The sequence below is a fragment of the Rhinatrema bivittatum genome, chromosome 3 (assembly GCF_901001135.1).
Source record: "Rhinatrema bivittatum chromosome 3, aRhiBiv1.1, whole genome shotgun sequence".
NCBI classification, from domain to species: domain Eukaryota; kingdom Metazoa; phylum Chordata; class Amphibia; order Gymnophiona; family Rhinatrematidae; genus Rhinatrema; species Rhinatrema bivittatum.
In genome coordinates this window covers 570,146,249-570,168,355 of record NC_042617.1, presented here as the reverse complement: position 1 = coordinate 570,168,355, position 22,107 = coordinate 570,146,249, and the positions used below count along the sequence as shown (strand labels likewise).

Below are 22,107 nucleotides of genomic sequence, written 5' to 3'. Positions count from 1 at the left end.
CTTGTCTCTGTCTCTTTGTAGATACGGTCTCCAGAACTGAACACAGTAATCCAGGTGAGGCCTTACCAAGGACCTGTACAAGGGGATAATCACTTCCCTTTTCTTACTTGATATTCCTCTCTCTATGCAGCCCAGCATTCTTCTGGCTTTAGCTATCGCTTTGTCACATTGTTTCGCCGACTTCAGATCATTAGACACTATCACCCCAAGGTCTCTCTCTTGCCCCGTGCACATCAGCCCTTCTCCCCCCATCGAATACAGTTCATTCAGATTTCCATACCCCATATGCATGACTCTGCACTTCTTGGCATTGAATCTCAGCTGCCATATCTTCGACCACTCTTCCAGCTTCCTTAGATCCCGTCTCATTCTCTCCACTCCTTCCGGCGTGTCCACTCTATTGCAGATCTTAGTGTCATCTGCAAAAAAGACAAACCTTACCTTCTATCCCGTCCGCAATGTTGCTCACAAAGATATTGAACAGGACCTGTCCCAACACTGACCCCTGCAGCACTCCGCTCAACACCGCTCTCTCTTCAGAGTAAGTTCCATTTACCATCACACATTGTCTTCTGTCCATCAACCAGTTTGCAATCCAGGCCACCACCTTGGGCACTCACTCCTAAGCTTCTCATTTTATTCACCAGTCTCCTGTGCGGGACCGTATCAAAAGCCTTGCTGAAGTTCAAGTAGATGACATCGAGTGATCTTCCTTGATCCAATTCCTTGGATCAAGGAAGATCATGATGGAAAGCGCAGAGTTGGGAGTTGGCAGTGGAGAAGGGCACAGATAAGAGCAATGGCCTATGAGCAGAGTTCATGGGGAAGGGTGTAAGGAGAGAGAAGAGAAGACAGATAATGAGGAGCTGCAGGGTGAATGCATTCATAGATCAGTAAGAGAAGCTTGAACTGGACAAGGAGCCAATGTAGTGACTTGAGAAGAGGGGTAATGTGGTCATAGCGATGCTGAAGAAAGATAATACGGGTAGCCAGTACTGACGCTTCTACCCACGCCCGACCCTTTACAACAAATGAATACACATAACACAGCTTGGGATCAAACATGCCGCAGCTTTTATTAACAACATCCCGGAGCCTGAGCCAGCTCACTGTAACCACAAATTACCCCTCCCCCACCCATCCGCCACCAACCAGCAAGATGGGCACTCAGAGGCTATCCCAGCCTGTATGTAGTCACATCATGGACACGCCCCCCCCTCGACCCCCGCCACCGCCCCAGCAAGGAGTTGCACCATCAACAACTGCACCCAGTTGTTCAGTTAGGAACCACTGACCTGACACCTGTCAAGTCAGACACTCATACTCACTGCATAATCCCCCAATCGGCTCGGGCTACCCGCCCACCCCCGCAGCTGCGTCAACGCCAACCCCCCCGAACAGTAACATCAACCAAAATTAGGGACGGGCGGGCGGGTTGCAGCGTCAGACGCGATAGCAGGCAAGTGAGAGAATGCCCGACCCTCCCTCAACTCCTCCCACTCCCATCTACCCCTGCAGGAGGGGAACCAATGGGTTCCCTAGAAACAAACCTCCGACTCCCCCCCTCCCCTGTCCTATCTTGCTGCACGGTCGCGGATGCAGGCAGCCGCAGCTCCTGTCCCCCAGCACACTTTAACCCTCGGCTTGCTAGGGTGGAGCCTGGCACCATATTACAGTGGCACCATATTACAGTGCCTTACATAAATCATGCAGCTGCAATTTGAACAGATTGCAGTGGAGAAAGATGCTTCAGTGGAGGCCCATGAAGAGTAAATTAAGTGGATCACTACATAATCGAGTCTAGCTCATAAACTCAATTCAGGGGCTTCCCAAACCAGTTCTGCTGACCCCACAGCCAGCCTTGTTCCCAAGATAAAGAATATGCATGAGAGAGAAGAGCCCCAGAATATGCAGATTTATCTTATACCTATTTGTTGTGAATATTCTGACTGGCTGTAGGGGTGCACAGGACAGACTAGGGAACCACTGCATTAGCTGGACATGGATCGGTGGCCTATGGACAAGATCTCTCCTATCTGTAATCATTCTAAGCCCCTCTCATTCCCAGCATTCCTCATGCCAAGATCAAGTACTGTGACCTGGTCCTGCATTGAACTCCTAAAATAACTGGCTCCATCTGTCAGAACAGCTGATTAAGTTCACAACCACATGCTACAATTTTATCTTACAGTTCATCATCAACTCAGGAAGTAAGAGGTGGCTGGCTGTGCGCTCTAGTGGCACACTGCAACACCTTAGTTGCTGACTGCTAATGCACTGACTCAGGACGTCTGAGAAGTGCGATACTCACTGAAGCTTCCTCAACACACCATTTGTTAGCATGAAAAAAAAATAATGTTAAATATGTATATTCAAAAGCAACTGCAAGTCAATAGCAAGTTTTACAGCTTAGCTTTCTTCACCATTAATAATAATATCTGAACGGGTCTAGGGGGGGAGATTATTAGGTAGGTAACGTAAACAAATACATTGAATTGAACAAGAGGATTTTAATAAACATATTTACTTTATTGTAGTGTGCCCTGCTCTATTCACTTTGCAATTACAGAATTTCCTGCTGAGGCTGATGCACTTTCCCTATAATTTTATAATTATTTACATGTGGCGTGTGGCTTTTCTTGGTCTTGTACCAGTTTCTACCACAATTTGTTCAATAGGGGGTTTCTAAATGCCAAGTGCTGTGAGGCTACCCAACGGCTCAGGACATGGCCACATTAAACCGGGAAGTGCCAAGAAACTGTGAGATGAACCATTCATTTGACATCATCCCCAGCAATCCCCACATGCTGCTCGCAGGAGACGGGCCTCTCTCTGCCTGCCATTAGCGAGTACGGGAAGTGGTGTTCTGTGCATTATGACTACACCCTGCCGATCAATAAGCATCCCTCGTTATATTCTGACTCCGCTCACGATGAAGCCTGCCTGCACCCCTCCCCCAGCACAGTGGCTCTGCGGCACTAATGCACCAGTTGGGTTGACCCACAGGGCTCCCGAGAGGCATCACCCTAAATCCTGGAGCTGAACCTCTCTCCCCTGACCTTTTATCCTCTCTTTCTTTCTCAGATTTCCACTAGTATCTAATTCCACATCTGCCTCTAGGTGGGGACAACCTAATTTTTTTTTTTTTTAATCTATATTCCACCTTTTGTGACTGGTCTCAGGGCAGATTGCATTCAGATACTGTAGCCACAGACTGCCTAATTTTTTTACTGGAAAAGGGAGGGTGCAGATGAATTTATCAGCATCCGGAGACTTGCAAAAGCACCTCCAACTCTTATTCAAGTACCTTACATTTAAATTGCTTATGAATCAAAAGGAATAACATAGTTTGGGAACTTTGCAATCACTGCATTCTTTTTTTCATAGTATTTGTACCAATCCACCCAATTAGTTGCATAGCAAACTTCCAAATTTTGCATTGCAAATTGCTATCAATACCCAATTATTTTCTGCCTTGAAATGACAAAGCTCTTTCCTGCTGGTGCTGCTCCCCTTTATCATTCTGGGCCCCAATGTAATAAAACCTGAGCAAAAAAAATTTAGCTCACATTTTCTTTACTCGCAGGCTAAAAATAAGACTTTCTACCTGATATAGTAAGCACATGGTATGCTAATGCATCAGGTATTAACAAAGGAACGCTAACCTGAACATATGCGCAGAAGACATGCATAAAATACGATTTATGCACAGAACAAGGCCAGATTTTCAAAAGGTTTTTATGTGCACAGATGGGCTTTTTGAAACTTGCCCAGGGATTTGTGCACATAAAAGTATATGTAGAAGCAATTTTGTGTGCACTTTTATGTTTACTTGAAAGAGGTGTTCCTGGGGGGCAGAGTTGGAGTAGAGAAACCATTTATGTGCTTGCTTTTGATTTTCAAAAGCATGCATGCAGAATGCATGCTACGCATTCACACCCGCTCCCAAGCAGGTGAGGCATCCAGGTGCACAGGATTCCACGGACACCTGTTTGCAAAAGCAGACTTGGAAAAAATAACCCCACTTTGAAAATTCAGGCTGGAGGACGTGTGTGCAGCTCTGCCTGGGCTGTTTGAAAATGATCCTCTTTGTGCACACCAAGCAATGTCTCTGGCACACAAAGCTTTATGTTCAGAAAAGTTGATATGCGCAGAAATTGTGTTTTCTGCACATTCTTTCCGAGTACAGGACCCCTGCACTACAAATTTTGGGTTCAGCCCAAATAACTTTACTCCCGCTCTGACCAGGGATTGAACTTCCAGTGTTAAGAAAGCATTGGGTTAAGTCTACGCACCTCTCTGCATTGGAGAGCAATAGCTAATGCCTTGATTAAAATAGGGTTTACATGGAGAAGCTCTAATTTTTTAGCACATTTCTTGTGGGCTAATCTCCTTGCTGCATCGAATCGAGTCTGTGAACAAAAAATATGCACACGTTCCCGGGTAAAACTGTGCGCAGAACCCAGTGCACCTTATGATATAAGGCCCTCTGTGGTATCAGTTTCCATCCAAAACCTTCTCCTCTCCCCTCATGCTATGAGGTTCAGATTAAATTGTAAAGAGAAATGTATCCCTTTAAGTTGGAGGTTTGTTGAGTTTCACAACTGAGGTAGAGAAGAGAAGCTGGATAGCAACTTGTTATCCCATTTATTATGGTTAAAGGGGAGTTGAGCCTTCATACAGACTTCCAGCAGTGAGCTCGCAGGACTGCCTCTTCTGTGACTGTACAGTGCTGTGTACACCTTCTACTGTTATATAAAGGTCTGGATAGTAGTAGTAGCTGCTTCCTATTTTGTTTTTGTTTTACAGTCAAACAGGAAGTCATTTGGGATCTTGAGGGTTATACTTTCATGTAGGTTTCTCCCAGTGCCCATATTGCTAATTGCCTAATAATTGTTTTTTTACTTAGAATAAACTGAGACTTTATTCAGCAGGGCCTGACTCCAATTCCCTACGTGCCTGTTAGGAGAGAAGAGGCTGAGGAATCGACTGCCCGGGACTCATGTCAGATATTTACTTTTGCAGCCTGTAAAACTAATTGTTCCCAAATTACTAGTCCCCGATTCTCTAAAAGGTCAAAACAAAATGAAGATTGTAGCATCCATTAGAACTGCTCCTTCCTGCCTCGCTCTACAGCCATAACCTCTGATCGTCTGCACATTCCATCTGGCAAAGTTCATACTGCGTTTGGCTTTTTGACCGTATTGCTGGAGAACCAGACAGGAGCTGTGACCGGGCAGGCAGTGGAGAGGTTGGGCAATTTATTTTTTAGGGTCTGTTTTCAATACCTGTCCCCCATCTGGGGAAAGTACTGTTGCCCAGGGAGGAAAATATCAGCCCGGGGAATTTTTTCAAAACCAACTCATGCGGGGGGTGTATCTATCAGTGGCATAGCCAGAACTGAATTTTAGGGGAGGCCAAAGGTCAACATGAAGGCGCAGTAGGCATACAGGTCTTATAAATAAATAAAGCTCTACAGTGCACCTGACAACGGGTTTCTTTGCAGTCTGCAACAGCCATCATCCGTCGTGAGTGGCGCTTTAAAATATTTTGTTTCAAGCACTTAGCAACATTAAAAATAGCTTATTGATCTGTATTAATTTATTTTATATATATATATTTCAGTTTATAAATACACAATATCATATAAAAAGAAAACAAAGAACACTTCACAGAAACATCAGATCCAATCAAGTAATAAAACAAATAGCAATGCATTCTTAAGATTTGCAGTGGGTGCAGAGCAGAACTAGGACTGTTCATATTATAACCCAACATGCAAAAAAATATATATTCAGATTCTGGCGTCATCTCAGTAACAGCAAAACAAACTGCCTCCACTGCCAAACGGGCGCTCAACACTGAGCACCCATTTTCTGCACACAATTATTGCATTGGCCCCAATTGTGAAGTAATGCAAACCCCTACAAAAATATAATTTAAAAAAAACTATCCAGAACCTTGCCATACCGTATCATAAACAGCAATAACTTTCAGGACTCAAAGAGCAGCAACCTTATCTAAGAAAAGGCAGTAAGGCAAACATTACCACCAGGCCCTAGAACACTAATACACTCCTACGGGGCAAACCAGCTGGACTGCCACAAATCCCTACAGAGAAACCATTCTAGCCAAAATACTGCATTTCTATCACCCATGCGCAACATAGAAAGAATAAGAAACTATTAATTAGCTAATTATCTAATACCGAATAAGAAACTATAAATTAGAAACAAGCAGACAAGATTGAAATAGAAAGCCTGAGAAACCAGACTCTGAACAGTGGAATACTGAAGAAAAAGTAAAATACAACTATATAAGAAATGCACATGCCCAAAGATGACATATTTCAATCACTGAAAGTCAAAATAATTTTTTTTTACCTTAGTTCTGATCTTATTTTTCTAATCAGCTGGTCACAGTCTCTTTCTTCCCCTTGTCTGTCTTTTCCTAATTCCTTTTTCAAGGTCTCTTTTATTCTTTGTTTCTTCTCTTTTCTTCTGTCTTCTTTCCTTCCTCTCTCATACAGGCTCCCACTCCCACACACTCTCTCTTACCCAGACTCCCACTCTCACATGCAGACTCTCAGTCTCATATATTCTCTCTCACACGCGCAAATTCCCACTCCCACACACACACACACACACACACACACACACACAGGCTCTCAATCTTGCATGCTCTCTCTCTCTCATTCAGGCTCCCACTCCTACATGCTTACTCTCTCTCACATCCATAGGATCTCACGCACAATTCTCTCTCTCTCTCTGACACCCAAATAGGCTCTCCCCTCCACATGCTCTCTCTCTCAAAAACACATATAGACTCACTCTCATATGTGGGGCCGGCACTAGTTTCTGCGCCACCTTGTGCATAGAGTCCCCGCTGCTGCCTCCACACCATCACACCGCCACCCCCCCCTCCCCCTCCGTGGTGGCGTGGGCAGCCATCTGCTTCTTTGGTCGCCGGAAGAGGATATGAACTCCGTCCTCTGACGCTGCTGACCCGCCACCTCCCTGGGTGTGCCGCTCCGTGCAATTGCATGGTTTGCACACCCAGTCATGCCGGGCCTGCTCACATGCTCTCTCTCTCTCACATATACAAACGACACACAGGCTTCTCACTCCCAACATGCTCTCTCCTTCACATACACACAGGATTCTCACTTCCTTGCTCTCTCTCAAACATACACACAGACTTCTCATTCCTATGCTCTCTCTAATGCATACACACATATAGGATTCTCAATCTTACACACTATCAGGGCTCTCCTGGGCCTCCTTGCTGTGACAAGCCTCCTTCTTGGCCAGCAGGATGAACTCCATAAAGGCTTTTCATTGGGCTTCCTATTCTCGGGCCGTGTGGGATGAGCTCCGCGATGGCCCTATGTCGGGCATCCTCGGGACACACAGATGAGCTCTGCAATGGCCCTGTGTCAGGTTTCTTCTTCTCGGGCCACATGGAATGAGCTCCATGATATGCTTGCATTGGGTCTTTTCTTCTTGGGCCACACAGGATGAGCTCCGCAACGGCCCTGTGTCAGGCCTCCTCGGCACTGGGCAATGCTGACTGGGTGGGCCTGAGTGCAAAGTGGGTGGACCACGACCCACCCGTGGCTATGCCACTGATATCTGACTGTCTTGTGTGCTTTCCCTGAGGTACATGTTTCAATAGTTCCCAAAAGCAAGCCAAGTTGACCCTTCAGAGGGACATCATGTAACCTGGAGGCTGGCAGAATTGAGCCCATAAATATCACTTTTGTCCAGAGCATACCCTAGAGCAAGGGTTAGTAAACAGAACTGTAGTCCCCCTTCCATCCATGAAATCAGTTGGGACCACTTCCCCCACAAGTTTGGTTACATATCCTGGATTCCTGGTCTGGTGTTAAAGTCTCTTGCCAAATCATCAGTTGCTAAGTAATGAGACAACCACACTACCGGCCAGTGTCACACACACACACACACACACACACACACACACACATACTGTCCTTGAACAGAAATATCCACACACACTCTTTCAGACACTCACTTTTTCTGTGTCTGAGAGTGTGTGTGGTTGTGTGTTTTTCTCTCTCTGACACAAAGTCACACATACACCCTCGCTCTTAAAGTTGAACTTTAAACGCCCTGCGTATGCCAAAACTAGGAGATATGTGCCCAAGTTGGGTAGGAACGTGCCCTGCACATTTTCCGCTATGTACTTTCTGCTATGCGCACAAATACATTTTCCTGAAAAAGAGGTGGAGCATGGGCATGGCCTGGGCGGGGCGTGGACATTCCTGGATTTCACAATGAAACTAGTACGTTACAAACTTACGCACACAAGCGCGAGCCGGGGTCCCCTGCCACGTAACATCACTTCTGCTATGGATGGCGTGTAAGTCAGAAAACAAACAAAAGTAAAGAGGTGAGCGGGGTTTTAAAGGTCAAGGTTAACTGGGTGAAAGGGCGGCTATTGAACTAGAGGGGGGGGGGGGGTTTGGAAGTCTTATCCCTTGCCTGGGCAAACTGGGAACAAACAAGGAAAACTGGTAATCAGTGCACGTCTACTAAAATTCTCCCATTTATATGGTAGAAGTGGCATTTGCACACATGGGCGCATGCCTACTTAAAAATGTGCGCCCATGTTCAGCTTATTTATACCATGCACACATATGTTAGAAAATGGCTGTTTTCCTGGGTGCGAGCCGATAAATGTGCACACATCTGCACCCCATGGCTGTTTAAAAGTTACCATCTTGGTGTATGGGTATGTCTTTGTGTCAAAGAGAACGAGAGAGAGAGTGTGTTTGTGTGTGTGTGTGTGTGTGTCTTTTACTGTGTCAGAGAGAAAGCCACTCTCTCCGACATCCTTGTCTGCCACTGAGAGATTGCATATATGGGTTTCTCTCTTTGATACAGAAAGATACCCACACACACCCGCTCTCTATCTCTGACACACGTATTCCGTCGTGCCGCTGCTCATGTGCTCACACAGTAAGTGCCCACATTCCGACACTGCCACAGCATTATGTCAGGTTTTTGCTTGCTGCCAGCCCTTCCCCAGTCTGCAGCAGCCCCCTCCCTTTCCTGTTCTCACCCCTTTTTGGTGCCATCACTCTCCAGGAGATTTACTGGTTCCACAGCCAGCTGCCCACTCAGATCAGCCTAGCTACCTCAGAAAGAAGCCTCCTCAATACTACCCAAGTACTTTCTCCTTGCTCACCCCCTCTCTTTCTGTGATTGTAGCTTGATGATTCTTCTCTATGTCTCACCCACCACCACTCCAGCGCATTCCCATTGACTGTATGCTACATAGAGTCTGCTCGGCCTACCAACTCCAGGGGAAGAGGTACCAGAAGTAATCCATGTTGTTTCTCAGGGTCTTAAAAAAAAAAATGAAATAAAGAAATGAAGCCCTGGCTGACCCACAGCAGCACAGCTCCAGATAGAATCTTGCTGTCCCATGTGGAGCCAAGGCTGGGTCAAGGCATTATATTACGTGCCATAGGTGAATCTACGGCCCCTTCCTCCCTCCACACAATTAAAAATTATGAAGGTAATTTTAAAAGGAGCTACACGTGTAAATGTAACATGCTATTGTAGCAATTTTAAAAATGTTATTTACATGCCTAAAGTGCACTAAGACATGAATATCCTATGGACAAGTCAATGGAATTAACTGTAGCAATTTTCAAAAGCTCACTTATACGGGTAAAGTGTATTTATACATGTAAAACCCAGTTTTAAGCATGTAAATGCTTTTGAAAATCAGACTCTTTGCATTTATAACAGATTTTACAAAATACCATTTTCTGAGGTAAAAATATCACTTGCAACATGCACTCCTGTGGTACCAACCTGAAAACCCTGCAAAAAAGACGCTGGTGTAACCTTGACTAGAGTGACTAAAGAATGATTTCTAGAGGGTTCCTGCTAAGAGTTCAACCAGAGGACAGAGGGTTCTGTTACTGCAGAGCTCTGGCTCTATGCAAGATCCTTCCTGTATAGTAGGCATTTGGGAGGTTTTTACTTAAGTGATAGCTCGTGTGAGTGATAGAAGGAGGTGTCATTCCCCCAAAGAGGATGGGTTGAGGAGAAGTTATAAATGGTGCTTATATAGACACGGGTGAGAGAGATCAGAGGATAGGAAGGAGTTGAAGTGTATTAGTGCTCTTAGATTGAGATCAGTGAAAGCCAACTTAAAGGATTGTTCCGCCTAGGATCCAAGAAGGTTGTCTTTGCTGAGGAAGCCCAACGTGAAGATATTTTGAGGATTTTATCAATGGAAATGTTATCACAAAGATTTAGGGTTAAGAACATAAGAACTTGCCATGCTGGGTCAGACCAAGGGTCCATCAAGCCCAGCATCCTGATTCCAACAGAGGCCAAAACCAGGCCACAAGAACCTGGCAATTACCCAAACACTAAGAAGAACCCATGCTACCCATAAGTGCAGGCCTATAGAGCCGCAGCTGCTGCCCCGGAGATAACAAAAGTTATGTATTTATTTATTTATATTCCGCCTTTCCGACACTTCAAAGCAAATTACGTCCAGGCTAATCTGCCCCTCGAGGTTACTAATTCAAGGCTCAGAAGCTCTACCTGCTCACGGCTCACGCTGTTTGACTCATAGTCATAGCTGGGGGATGGATGACAAAATGTCAGAGCGTGTCTGCCCGTCGGTGGGCCTTCACGTATTGTCTCTGGAGTTCCTGCCATTCTAAGATCCTGAGCGGTTTAGCCCGGTGCTACAGGGTTACAGTTGCCTGTGTGTTGCCGCAAAGAGGCACGGCAGGAGCATTGATAGTGGCACGGTTATGTGGGAAGGAAGGCAAGCAAGGTAAGAGAGGAAGCCGAGCATGTAAGTTTAAAGAGCAGCTAGCCAGCGGCAGCTGTGCTGCTTCACCAGATGTATCACACTCACCCTATGGCAATATCATGCAAGCAAAAAAAAAAACACCTTACATCCAGCACTTTGGGTGCAAATAGCAAGTCCCACACAGCTTTCTGAAAAAAAAAAGATTTTTGCACAATTTCTTTTTTTCCTTTGGTTGTTTTTTTCCTTCGGTTGTTTTTTTCCTTCTTGAAGCTGCTGGAATTGAAATCCTTATGCAAAATATGTGCTCATTTGAAATTGTACAAGCAAAGTGAGTTGCAGGTGGGTTTGTTTTTTTTTGCCCCCTTTTTTCGGCTGGACTTTTACCAGAAACTTAAATCTGGGCTCGTAGTATCCTAGAATGCAAAGCTCGCCCCATCCGTCCCTCGCACTTTGACCAAAGCCCCCGGTGGGGGAAGGGTTTACAGTTGGGTGCAATGTGAGGCATGCAGATTTTTTTCTTTTTCAGGCCAGCAGCCTGCTGTCACCAGCGCACAGTTGTCTAAACAAGCAGATGTCTGTCTGCCACAGCTGTTATTTGCAAAAGCACTTAAGCAGCCACAGATGCAGAACTCTCTGCTAGTAGCATACTACAGACAGCATATCCCAAATATTTACAGTCTGCCAGACACTTGCTGCTCCTAACACAGGTAACATCATCTCGCAGTCTTATTTCAATCTGTTACCATTCTCTCCCTGACTTTTATTAGCAAGCCGGACTAAAAGGGGAGGTGGCAGGCTGGGTGGGAAGTGGGGAACATGACACGTTTTTTGCTGGCGCCTTCTGCACATGAATCATCAGGAAGCAGGGACGATGAAGGGGCCAGAACCTACACAACAGCCGGCTTTGCTGTGCACACAGAACAGTACTGCGGGCTACCAAATCCAGGGCAGAGATTAATACCCCAACAAAGCATTCCCACCCTGCACCTTTCCAAATAAGATTTCCAGGTGGTCTGTGGTGAGCGCCTTTCCAGCAAGCGGGCCGATGCCATAAAGGGTGTTCAGTTTTACCCGCATTTTAGGCGGGTGAATATTACTCCCGATGCAGGAAGGCGATGCCCCTGCAAAACAAAAAGCGCTTTTAAAAATGTGCAGGCAGCTCGGTGCCCTCGCATAGAAATTCCATGCAAACGAGGCAATAAGCATTTCCCTCCCTATGCAGGGAGATTCCCGGGCTGAGTCGCATTTTCTTCACACTAGAAAATGTATTCCTGGTCAGAGGTGGAGTAAAGTTTCTAATGCCGAGGACAAGCGGCAACGGCTCCACAGTGCCTTTGTGTTTCAGGCCTAACCACGGCCAGACAGCCTGATCAATCAGAAGCACCACAAAAGATAGGCGCCTATGCACTCTCTCCTGTTCAGCACCCCACCCCGCAGAGTTAAAACGCGCGCCCGGCCTGCGCACACTTTAACGCCTGATGCATTAACAGAGCCTTAGCTTACTGCCGGAGTTGGAAAACATTTTTTTAACTGTGCGTTAAAACTATGCGCGGAAATTCAACGCACGGGTGGTTGCAACAGCTTAAAGGAAAGGGAGCAGGCAAGATATGCGACTGCTGTTCTCAAGCTCCAGGGCAAACAAAATATACAGACTTCTCCCCCACCACAGCTCCAAACGGTCACAAACGTTCATTTCTCCAGCCCCTCCCCCCATCCTTCTACGGACCCTGGGGGATCGGCCCCCCAATAACAGCTCTGCTTGGTAAGTCTACAGGTTGTCAGCAAATGCGAAGAAGTACAGCTATTAGTTTTAAAAGCTCAGCCCTTTAGAGACATTTTTAACCTGCTTAGATCTGTTTCTAGAACTTTCCAAGTCATTTTTTTTTATATTCACAATGGCACCTGACGCGTGATACAAAATTTAGGAGAAAAAAAAATTCCTGTTAGTTTAAAACATTAATACGAGCGTGTCAGATCAGGAATCTGTGGGCTGTAAATGTCTCCCTCAGGTTCCTTCAGGGCCACAGTTACACCATTACCCTAAGAAAACACTGACAGCCATAAGAATTCTTCTAAACACTAGGATTCCGGTGGGAGAACTCGCCGATTCAGGGGAGACCACCGCCTGACCAAGCTCATCTGGCTTTTCTGGAATACAAAGCCATAAGAACATGCCATATTGGGTCAGACCAAGGGTCCATCAAGCCCAGCATCCTGTTTCCAACAGAGGCCAGTCCAAGGCACAAGAACCTGGCAATTACCCAAACACCTAGAAGATCCCATTCTACTGATGCAATTAATAGCAGTGGCTATTCCCTAAGTAAACTTGATTAATAGCCATTAATGGACTTCTCCTCCAAGAACTTATCCAAACCTTTTTTGAACCCAGCTACACTAACTGCGCTAACCACATCCTCTGGCAACAAATTCCAGAGCTTTATTGTGCGTTGAGTGAAAAAGAATTTTCTCCGATTAGTCTTAAATGTGTTACTTGCTAACTTCATGGAATGCCCCCTAGTCCTTCTATTATTCGAAAGTGTAAATAACCGAGTCACATCTACTCGTTCAAGACCTCTCATGCTCTTAAAGACCTCTATCATATCCCCCCTCAGCCGTCTCTTCTCCAAAAGGATTCATTTGAAACAAGGATGAACAATTTGCCTGTTCCAGGGCTCTTGGTTTCCAGTCATTCCACGGCTGCGCCAAGGGCGGCAAAATCCAGCCCCTGCCACAGAATTTCCAGGTCCCTATGGAATCGCAGGAAATCCCCAGCCTGGGCCGCAGCAGGCTAAGACTCGTACCTCCCGCACCCCCTTCTCTCCCCCTCAACTCTCACTGATCAGGCTGGCGGGACAGCATAGAGTCTTCTCCTCGTCTTCCTCCTGGGACCAGCCAGGGACTGGCACTTTGAATTATACTACACAGGGTGCCTGCAGATTCAAACTTAGGCACCTAGCGGCTGAAGTGAGGCCTGCAGGGGTCCGGAAGCACAGCCACTTTTCCTTCTGTTATTACACATCAGTTGGGTGGGAGGGGTGAGAGTAGGGATTGTATGGGGAAAGGGATATGAGAAGGAATAGGGAGATCAACTGAGGGAAAGGTCAAATATAACAGCTGGGAGAAGGAGTGAGTAGGGAAGGTGGGATGGGATGGGAAAACACGTGAAGAAGGGGTGTGAATGTGAAGCATAACTTTATAAGCACTCTTAGGGTAATAGTGCAGCAAACAAAACTGAGCACCATACACAATAGATTCAAGCAACGCTCTATTGACGAGGGAATTTTTTTTTTTTTTAAAGCGGTAATGGCTAGTTCGGTTTTATTTTGTTTTTTTTTCAGGTAACTGATATGCCCTCTCACACCTCGGGCTATATACTTCACCGTATTATTCTTCCAAATGGTCAGAATTTCAGTTTAAAGGATGACGGTACTCATTTATGTCTAGTATCATGGTCAGATCAATTTTTATTAAGCTTTAATCCCCTCTGGCTCTTTTTCCCTATCTAAGAATATTGCAAAGGTTAGACAGGCTCGTTCTGAAAAAACTAATGATAATGAACAGAGATAACTTGGGTGCTTTATAGAGGATTTTCTTCTAAATAAGCTGCAAAAACCAGTAAATGCCATGACAGAATCCTAGAATAGTGGATTGAAAAAACTGCTATCAATTCAGCTGCCCCATTAAAAATACTTTTTATCTATTGGAAGATTTGTACACCTTGATTTCCTGATGAGTTAGGCACCTTAAAACAAAGATGTAAGCTTGAACAATAGTGGCAGAACAGAAGCTAACAGTGGTCAAATGCAGCGCAGAGCCCATCAACATTCTTATAATGAAAGCAAAGTGATTAGAAGAGTTGACAATGCTTCCTGAGAATTATCTCATATAGGAAATCAGCTCTGATAGACTCGCTTTTTTAGAAAGTGGCTGTAGTCTTGTTGCTAAATATTTTTTTCACCTAAAATTCTGAATATTCAGAGAAAGTGGTTGAGGAGGATTTGGCTGTTGTTTGTTTGTTTATTTATTTATCAAATGCCCATCCGACAAAGGGTTTAGGACAATTTAGTACATAAAATCGTTAAAAAAAACACAACAACCTATACAGGCCTAGGACCAAAATCCAGACAAGTAGGAAACCATTTCTACAGAACATAAAATTATAACCTCACAAAGTACCTCCCCAATGGAAATAAAGCCTATACAGACCGTTATCAAGGGAACTGTAGTCATGAAAACATGTAGCCCCCCTGCCCTGCTGGATAACAGGGCTCGGAGGCTCACTCAGGCAAGCAGACACTCCATGCTCATGGGTTCTTCTCCCAACAGAGGAGAAAGGAAGAGACTTTCAAAGCCCTTAGGATTTAAGGAGGTCTTCTGCAATGGTGCACAGTAAAAGACGCTGCACAAGGTGCTGCTATTCAAAAGTGAATCCTTTTACTGAAATCTTGATTGCAGGTATACAATCACAGAAAGACACACTTTGAGATAGTGCACATCAATAAAAGAAAATAAAGTCCATCATCGTTGTTTGTTTATGATCACGCTTTTCCACCAGAGTTCGAAGCGTGCGCCAAAGAACAATAAATGAACTACACAGAAACATGGCTGATCTACAAAGAACTGGAATTACAACAGGATCAAGTAACAATAAACAATCAACAGTAGGCTACAATATATAGTTTAGTAACACACTTTTGGATGAAGTCTATGGTACATAGTTTGAGATCTTCTAGCAAAGCAGAGTGAGCGTTCTCCTATCGGCTTGCGGGAATTAAATGGACTCTGACAGATGAGGTGAGGGGACAGAGATCCATTCCCAAGTTTGAGGAGGAGGTTGCAGGCTATAGGCTTTTATAAACAGCCATGTCTTCGGGGATTTCCTGAATGTGAGCATATCAGGGACAGGTCTGAGGTCACCTGGAAGCGAGTCCCAATAAATGTGCCTTTTCTGGTGGTTGAGAATTTCAGTTCTCTGGGGGCTGGCACAACTAGATGCACTTCGGGAAGTAAGTGTAGAGGGGCTGGGTGTGTAGGGGCAGAGACGATTGTACAGAAAGGCAGGTGCTAATGTTAAGATCTCACAGCACCCATGCACTGCTAATCATTTAGATAAACCAGATACTGAATCTCCAATGAAGACACCTTGTATAAATTCCAACAGTGTTTTATTCCAACAGGTAATGTAATTAAAACATTTAAATTACTGGTTGTGGTCTTGAGGGGGAGGGAAGAAGAAAGGTTGATTTCAGGTTCAGAGCACTGACTCTAGAGTTGAAATAGCTGTGGTAGGAAGTGTACTGAAGATTTAAGTACATTTATTGTCTGTGGTAAAAAGGAAACGCCTTCCAAAGAAACAGAAAAGATGAGAGGCAGCTTGCTTCTTTTTCAGAAGCTCACTGAAAGCCTCCCAGTAGGCATGAACAAGAATTTAGGCAATAGGAAGTACCCAAATCAGTGGGAGCCAGGAATTAGATGCATGGAGCCATGATGGCTCATTTCTATGTGTCCTACAACTGTACGTAAGTACCATCAATACATATATTTCGCTATCCCTGGAAATCTCACTAATCACAAGTGCACACTAATATATTCACAAAGACTCACTCTCTCGCTGACTGAAATGCGCAGTTACACTCACATATTCTCTCCTATTCACACAACAGACGTGTGATTCTGTGCACTGTGGTGCCTCACACGATAAACATTCTTATTATAAACTACAGAGTGTCGTTTCCTGGGTCTCACAGAACATCCCCCTCGTATGCTGTCGGGTTTCGATTCCTGGGATTGATAGAAAATCCCCAACAAGGCCCTTGTTTCGCCAATAAAGGCTTCCTCAGGAGGGAACTCCTGGCACAAAATACAGTAAAAGTCTGTGGTTTTTGAAAGGCTTCTCTCCTGGTCTTAATGAATGGGAAGAGCCTATGCAACTTAAGGGTAGTGAGAATCAAAGATGACACTTGAGAAAATGCCAGCCTAGCGAGCAGCTGGTGCGAGACTGGATAGAAGAATCACCGATTTATATTGGATAAGCTCAGAACTGGAACAGCAAGAAAACCTTCTTTGCTGAATCTGAGTTAAACGGGAGATCATAAGAACACAGAAATGGCACCACCAGCCAGATTAACAAGGAAACACTACAAAGAGAACAGAAGCAGCACACGACACCTATAATTATCTTTTCCATACCATGCTTCAAAGCAACTGCAAAATAAGATTCATAAATTAAACTCCCCCCACCCCCTTCCACTGCATAGGCAAGCTGACCCCTGCAATACAAAACCATTTCCCCATTGCCATCTTATTTTCCCAATATTAAATAATAATTAAAAAAAACTATTGAGACCTAAACTCCTAGCAGCATGGGGATAAAACTGGTAAAGAAGGCTCCCATACATCCAATGCTGCCTTCTTCTTATTTAAAATATTATGCAACAAACCATTTCTCCATTGGATTATGGAAGGCGATTCCATTGACCCCCACTAATCATACAAGCTACAGTTCTTAACTAATGGAAAAGCCTTCCGTACCCAAAAGTTGTTTTTTTTTAATTTATTATCCGGTGAGGGGTTAGAAAAAGATGTTAATTTACTGGTAAGTCTTCAAAAACAGCCAACGCCGCCGTAAGCTGCAGCTTAAAGCCAACACTTAATTCTACACATTTAAATACCCCCATGCCAAAAATGCTGAATTAAATTGCATCCAAAAAGCATGCCCCAAGGTACCTACTGTTTGCCACATTTAAAGCAAATGTCAGAACTGCTATTTTTGCCAAATATGCCTGTCTCTGTGAGAAGAATCTCGTCAGAAACAAACATTGCATTTCTCTTAACACGATATTATTACTAATGAGAGTAATCTGTGCAGAGCACTCCATACAGTTTTCTATTTTCAACTGTATTGGTAATTCATGTGTTCATTTTTGCTAGATAATAGTGTAGTCTCTCTCACTCTCCAGCTGCAATAACATCTTATGTAACAAAGAAATCCTATGTCTACTAGGGCTTTCCAAATCAAATAAGCCTGTCAGCATTTCCCAGCCTCGAGCTGTAAGCTCTGTTTTATTTAGAGATTTAATATAAATAGGGACCTTCATTTTCGGTTTTTATTTTATTTTTGCTGGGACTTTTAATGTTATAACAAAACAAAACAAAAAAAAAAAAAAGAATGAAAAAATGACTTTGTTATAACGCATAGGAGAGAAATCAGTGGAAAAGTCATTTTTCTGCTGATTTTTTTTTGTTAAAACATTGAAAAGTCCCAGCAAAAATAAAATAAAAACTGAAAATGAAGGTCCCTAAATAATGTCTAATTTGTACATTCCTTTTCCATGATACCATATAATGGTGCTCTCTCTCTCTCCAAATGCACAATTGCAACCCTTACTGTGAATTCCACACTCAGATAAAACTAATAAAAGGGAGGGGGGCTGATCCCTTTAAGAATTCCACAGATCTTGCATCTTATCACCAGGGCACTCTTGTCTGCTTGTGAGTCACACACACACACACACACACACATAGCAGACAAGCAAAAAAGGACTGCGATGGAAGTTATTTCCAAAGCTAACCAAGCTGCAATTAAAAGGCTGTGGAAGGACCCTCATCTAATTTGTTTGAAAAAAGGTGAGCGGTTTATCTGAATGTTTAGATTAAAGAGTTGATGGTTCTTGGCCAACAAGTGACAAAAGTGCATTTATTGTGACAAGGTTTCAGTAGTAACGAGTTTCTTTCCATTGCTATATTTTCTCACTAATGCGAGTTACTTTTATGTATCTGATGACATCAAGTAAAAACTCATCTACTGCAATTCATTTTCTGAGTTCAGTTGTTCATTGTTAACTGCGTCCCCAATCTTTGCATAATCAAGAGACAGCAAGCAGAAAGGAAATAGACCGGATTTGGTCTCCTGTTCAAAGTGCGGAAATTTACAGCCAAATTCCATCTTGAAGAGCCCTGGTAAAAGTGAGGAGGCTGCTGTTTGATGTCACTTTTTCCACTCCTTCCTGTAGCTCCCCTCCTTCCACTTAGAGAGGATTACGCAATCACTTTCCCCGATTCTCCAAAACCTGGGAAATCGAGCGAAGACCTTTCCTGTACTAAATTATCAAAAACACTGCGCTCCACCCCTGGGAAAAAGTCTCTATGTCCTTTGGATGGCAGAAAAAAAAAAAAAAGAGAAGTTTTATAGCTAAATTTTAATCCAGTCATGCCCAAGATGGCCTTTTAGATCATACGAGGACTATTGCTACCTACACCTCCTTATCTGAAGGGCATTTTCCTATTCAGTTTAAGAAAACTCTAGTGCACCCTTCCTCCAGAAGCCAACACTGGATCGAGGAGATGAGCTATTATCGACCGCTCTCACATATTCCCTTGTAGGGTAAGGCCATTGAGAAGACGGTGACAGTTCAGCTGCAAATGCCTTTAGAGGTTTAACTGCTGCAATCAGGTTTTAACATGGAAACATTATTTATATAAGAAGATCTTAGACGGGGGTCAGATTACCCTGCTGGTGCTGCTTGACCTTTCAGCACCATTTGAAAACCTAGATGGTCACCTGTTATTAAATCAGCTGGATGTGTTAGGGATGACAGGTCATTCTTTAAAATGGCTCAAATCTTTACGGACAGACAGAACCCAAACGCATGATATATGGGCGGAGGGGTGGAAGCGGAATTATAACTCGTTTACGGGTCTGTAACAGCAGGGTATCTCAAGGGTCTATTCTGTCGACCCTTTTCTATTCAATATTTATAGGAGGTCATTCAGGGAAGGAGTTCAGCATTTAATGCTATCTTCTCTCTGCCAGCAATATCCAACAGCAGATCAGAGCCCAAGACTGCCATAACATCTAACCTGCTAGTATTTATGTTCTTACCTTTTTACTTCATTTGGGTCTGCTTATCATTTTCGGAACGATACCTTTTAGGCTTTAATTGCCTCTTTCATCTCATCTTCATCCAGGACAGGTTCTGTTGCCTTCTCCCGCTGTTCTCTACCATCTTAGGCAGAGGCTCATATAAGACCACCCACTCGGATCACTTCCAGCACCCCTCTCTACCTGTGTCTAACCACCAAGCTCTGGAATAATCTAAGATAGCCACAAAGGCTAGCTTGGCCGAACAGCCAGCCTCCTAGTTTCCCTGCATAGCCTGCCAGACAGAGCCAGCTTCTAGCTAGTTCTATCATCATAGCCAGATGCCTATCTTCTCTTCTCTCTCCTTATGCCCTTGCTCATGAACGCCGTGTGCCCTTCTCCTGCACCTCCATCTCCAACTTCATATTGCTGCACTGTGCCTGGAACGGACTCCTTGAGTCCGTGCATCATGCTCCCTTTCTGACTCTATTCAAATCTAGTTTAAAAACGTATTTTTGAAAACTGCTTTCAAACCCTAACTACTTCTCTGCAGTAAGGATACTTCCCACAGACCCTTGCTCATCATGTAGGTTTGCCTTGACGAGCTTGTAAGCTTCATGAATTTCAAACGTGAACTGAAAACACAGCTCTTTAGAAATGCTTATGACCTAACGTAAAATACCAATATGCCGATAAAGTCACTGTCAGAACCCAAGATTATGTGAAAAGATTGAGCAATAAGTTCTGAACGATGTAAAACGTAGCAAGACAATATACTGAGTACTATGTGAAGAATAAAGAAATGGAATGGTGGATTACAAACCTCCATCAGAGCACCCTAGTTAACATGTGCTATATATTGATGCACTGACCTAGCATTTGCTGTTATGTAGAACTACCGGTAGATTATGTATAAATATGTATTACGTAAATAGATAAATAAATGTATGCCTGTACAGTACTGCATGTCTAATAGCGCTTTAAAAAGGATACATAGTAGTAGGTCTATCTGAAAGTTAAGTCCCACAGACGAGAAATTTTAGCATGCAAACATGATATTTACTGGAAAATAACTTATCAGCTAAAGGAATATCCTTCAGCAATCAGTAGTTTCCTGCCATGCCTTCTCTATGCCTACTTAGCATTTCTTTAGCAATACTACATGTGTGCTGCAGAGCTGCACATAAGTTTTACATAAGAGCTGCCATACTGGGTCAAACCAAGGGTCCATCAAGCCCAGTGTCTGTTTCCAATAGTGGCCAATTCAAGTTCTGGCAGGATCCCAAATAGTAAATAGATTCCATGTTGCTTATGCTTAGGGATAAGTAGTGGCTTTCCACAAGTATACCTGGTTAATAACAGTTTATGAAGTTTTTCTCCAAGAACTTGTCTAAACCGTTTAAAACCCAGATACATTAACTGCCTTTACTATATCCTCCAGCAATGAATTCCAGAGTTTATTTGAGTGTTGAGTACAAAAAGTATTTTCTCCCATTTGTTTTAAATTTGCCACTTAGTAACTTCATGGGGTATCTCCTAGTTTTTTTTCATTTTTTGAACGTGTAAATAATTGATTCGCATTTACCCATTCTACTCCACTCATAATTTTATGGACCTCTGTCACATCTCCCCTCAGCTGTCTCTTATTCAAGCTGAAGAGCCTTAATCTATTTAGCCTTTCCTCATAGGAGAGCTGTTCCATCCCCTTCATCATTTTGGTCACTTTTCTCTGAACCTTTTCTAGTTCCGCTATATCTTTTTTGAGACATGATGACCAGAATTGCACATTGTACTCTAGATGCGGTCGCACTATGGAATAATATATAAGTATGCTATTCTCCATTTTATTCTCCTTTTCTTTCCAAATAATTCCTAACATTCTGTTTGTTATTTTGACTGCTGCTGCATACTGAGCTGAGGATTTCAATGTATTGTCCACAATGACACCCAGATCTTTTCCCTGAGTGGTGACTCTAGTTTGGCATCTAATATTATGTAACTACAGTTTAGATTACTATTCCCTAAGTGCATCACTTTGCACTTATCCACATTACATTTTATCTCCCATGTGAGTGCCCAGTCTCCCAGTCTTGTAAGGCCCTTCTGCAATTTCTTGCAATCTGCTTGTGATTTAACTTTTTGGAATAAGTGTGGGCCATCTGCTAATTTGATCATATCACTTGTTGGTCCCTTTCATTTATTTATTTGTTTTTATATACAGACATTCACCCAAGGGTATCACGTCGGTTTACATAAAATCTGCTTATGTAAGGGCAGGCTGCACACCCAGCCGGCCAAAACCTCACTAAGGAAACGCGCCCTCTCCACAGCGGGTCCTCCCCTTTGGACCTCCGCCAAGAACCCTGCCCTCTGGTTTTCAAAAAAGAAACTAAAAACATGGCTATTCAGCCAGGCATTCCCGGAGGGTTAAGGTCCGATGAATG

The 22,107-nt window shown here is 43.8% G+C and overlaps 1 protein-coding gene across 2 annotated transcripts in view; it reads right to left on the bottom strand.

Moving 5' to 3' along the window:
* AKAP12 (A-kinase anchoring protein 12) overlaps positions 1-22,107 on the bottom strand; it is a 263,937-nt gene that overhangs the window by 119,972 nt on the left and 121,858 nt on the right. The window lies entirely within an intron of this gene.